Here is a 3,448-nt window from a genome sequence, read left to right as displayed (position 1 = left end):
GGGGCTAGCTAATCCTTCAGTTGAGTCTCGCCATAGACTCCAAAAACATGTAGGGGAAAACCAAAAAAACAAACCTCAAGTCGTTGGTCTAAAAGGACAACAGACAATTGAACCAAACTATATTTTGCCATGTAAATCTAACTTAAACCAAGTTAAGAATGGAAAAATAGTTTGGAATGCCCTTCTATAGGTATAAATCCCTATATGAAAATTTTTCAGTATGACCCACCCTTTAAACTGGTAACTTTAGCTGATCTAAACCATGATAGCTTACACACCAGGTGCATATAGGTTCAGGTCTTATGTAAAATCCCACTCATAAGCCCAACTAAAACCACATAAATGCATAACACATAGAACCAGAATGGCACCCACTGGGAACAACCAGCAGCAACCTTCGCTGAAGGGACCTACAACTCCAACGTGGGTCTCCAATCTCCATCCAGTGGTCGCCTCTGCAGTTCAATCGAAGGAGCCCCTCTGCATGCTGATCAATCAACACCTCCAATCGTTGTGGATTTATCGTTGTGGATTATATGACTTTTTCCAATGGATTACAGACTTTGTTTCCAAGGGGTTAAAGCATTGCTACAATGGAATTACCAACAACATTATGGAATTACCAACAACATTGTGGAATTACCTAAACCGTTGTGGGATTACCTTCTTTGACTTTTGTTTTCCTCTTGGTGGATTACATCAAGCTCAAGGACATTCGGAGGCGTAAATTCATGTTGGAATTCATCCCCATGGACAGGTGATGATTTACAAAGGGGGGACTGTAGTGAACTCGGCCTCCGACCAAAACCTGCCTCTGAGGACCTTCATGGGACAGGAACTGTTATTTCATTGATTTGAATCCAGAAATACAAATTAGCTCATCCAGAGACTGTCTAATTGTATCCTGAAGTAATCAATTGAAAGAACACTCTTCTTTTATATTATCATTACTATTTTACAATATCTTGATAAATCAAAGTGTGTTTAGTTCATACCATTTCTAAATGTTGAAGTGAACCACTCATTTTAAATCAACTGTGAAACAGTATTAATGATTTTTTAATCTTCATTTAAATTAGAAATCAAGTTAAATGTCTATTTTACAAAGTATTTATGCATTTTTGATCTTCTGTCTGAATGAGAGAGTAGTGATGTCGGTCGAAAGTCAGAAAGAAGTTATTAGAACGAAGTGTCGTGTTTTTAAACCTAGCAGATGGTAAACAAGAAGCTACTGACCTCTCTTCTTCCCACTTCGCCATAACATGTCTTCTGTCTGTACGGGACGTTTCTAAAATATTCCTGCTGTTTTCTTGACTTGTAATGACCCTCTGACATCACTAGAACAACCCCTTGTTCGTTGCTTCAATCAATCAGGAAGTCCTGAGGTGACCGGAAGTGAGAACTCTTTAAGAGTCCACACTTCCTGGAACTTCTCAGGTCAACTGGGTCTCTCAGTCTGTCTTCAGTCTTCAGTCTTCTGAGTCGAGTTGGGTCTATGGAGTCTTCCACATCTGAGTGGAACATCTGACGGAGTCACAGCACCTCGCTGTGAACCCTCCTGGGCATAATGCCCTACAACCTCAAAGGAAGCTGGTTCTGTTTAACGGAGTAACCGGCACGACTCCTGTTCCTGCCCAGCCACTGCCCGGAGACGCTGTAAAAGGATCGTACTAATGGACTCCTGTTCCTGAGTGGAGGTATCCCCGTCTAAGGTAACAAAGTCTCTGCACGTCCTGAAGTGTACCGGAGAGTTGAGCTGGTGTTGAAGGGAGCGTGCCATTCTGTGGTCCGAACAGACACACCTATTCCTTCATCCATCTAAATCCTCCTCGTTAAACTCCTTCATTTCCCATCTTTAAACTTTTCTATTTTGCCAGTAATTAATCTAGATGCCTTCAGAAATGTCTGTTGTTTTTATTACATAAAACGTGCCAAGTTTTATTAATCAGAACCAGATCAGCTAATCACTTGTACATTTTGATGTTAAATTTTGATTCTGTTATGTAGATATATAGATATGTATATGAATGTATATTCATGTGTATGTATGTATGTATGTATGTATGTATATAGGCGTAGGTATGGGTATATATATTTATTGAAACTTACTGCAAAGCCATGAATATTTTAAGTTCTTTATACATATGTATTTTGTTGCTGTGTTTTGTCATGTTCTTTGCAGGTGAACAGACAGTGGCCGGGTGTTTTGAAGTGTGCTCTATTTGTATATATTTCTTATATTTTGGAGTCTTACTTTGTCTTTTCTTTCTTTCTGTCCTATTAAAAAAAAAAAAAAAAAATCGGAGTTGAGAAAAACCTACACTAGAATGTCACTATAATAAATATTTCATAATAATGGTGTGGAGAGGATGGCTGTAAGGGGAGAAGGGAGGCCATCAGAAAAAAAAAAAAAAAAAAAAAAAAAAAAAAAATTTTGATTCTGTTAAATAAATGACCACATTTATTCTGATGGGTCAAAGGAAATTAACGTCTCATGTCACTGATTAAACAATCCACGCACAGTTACCTCGGTCACATGGCTGTAATTTAAATAAAAAAGAGAGAACCCGTTATTTAAATATATTGTAGTCAAGGGCAGCTAAACCTAGCCCCTTAGAACCCTACAATATATATATAAATAATTAACAGGAAGACCCCACTCCTCCTCCTCCCACTCAAATAAGGTGTGGATGCATGTTGTTATATAGTGTGCTTAAAATGGGGGGGGATGAGGAGGCAACCGGCACAGACCCACCCCCTCCCCAGAGAGCAGGCAGTGCCCATTCACCTCCCCAACCCTTGCCCAGAACCCTAAATGTCAACATGCTACATATGAGAGTGGGCACAGGTCCCAGAGGTGAGAATGATTACACATCCCACCACCTATATGCCACCGTGTGCCCACTCCAGACCCTATATATGCATGTCATGAGAATGTTGTAAGTGAGTGTCTAGGTTGTATAATAAAATTGGGGCCCAGGACTCCACGAACCATGGAAATGGAGGATCCTCCCCGCAGCTCAGTATTAGTGCACCTGAACCCCAAGGCCCTATTTGAGTGGTGGTGTGATGGAGTGGTTGGAGGAAGATGTCAGGATGGGGAGGAATAACTGAGGTGGCAATGCCCTCCCAGGGGGCCAGCTCCCCAACTGACCCCAATTGGCACCCCCATTCTTTGAGTTCTACCAGGGGAGGGAAGCTCCAATGCATCCACTTGGCACCAAGACCACGGACAGGCACATAGCCCAGAGGACCGACAAGAACTGGGGCCAGCAACCCAACACCCCCGGAACCGTCCAGACCCCCCAACCAGATCCCCAGTCCAACACCCAGCCCCCCCGACCAAAGAAGCCATCAAATTTCAACAATGACAATCAGCCAAGAGTGCCAGAACAGCCACAGATAGTGCACCATGGTGACCGAGAGCGCACCGCCACCCCCACAAAGG

Source organism: Nematolebias whitei, chromosome 7, assembly GCF_014905685.2.
Source record: "Nematolebias whitei isolate Nwh7 chromosome 7, NemWhi1, whole genome shotgun sequence".
Classification (NCBI taxonomy): Eukaryota; Metazoa; Chordata; class Actinopteri; order Cyprinodontiformes; family Rivulidae; genus Nematolebias; species Nematolebias whitei.
Note: the sequence above shows the minus strand (reverse complement) of the source record.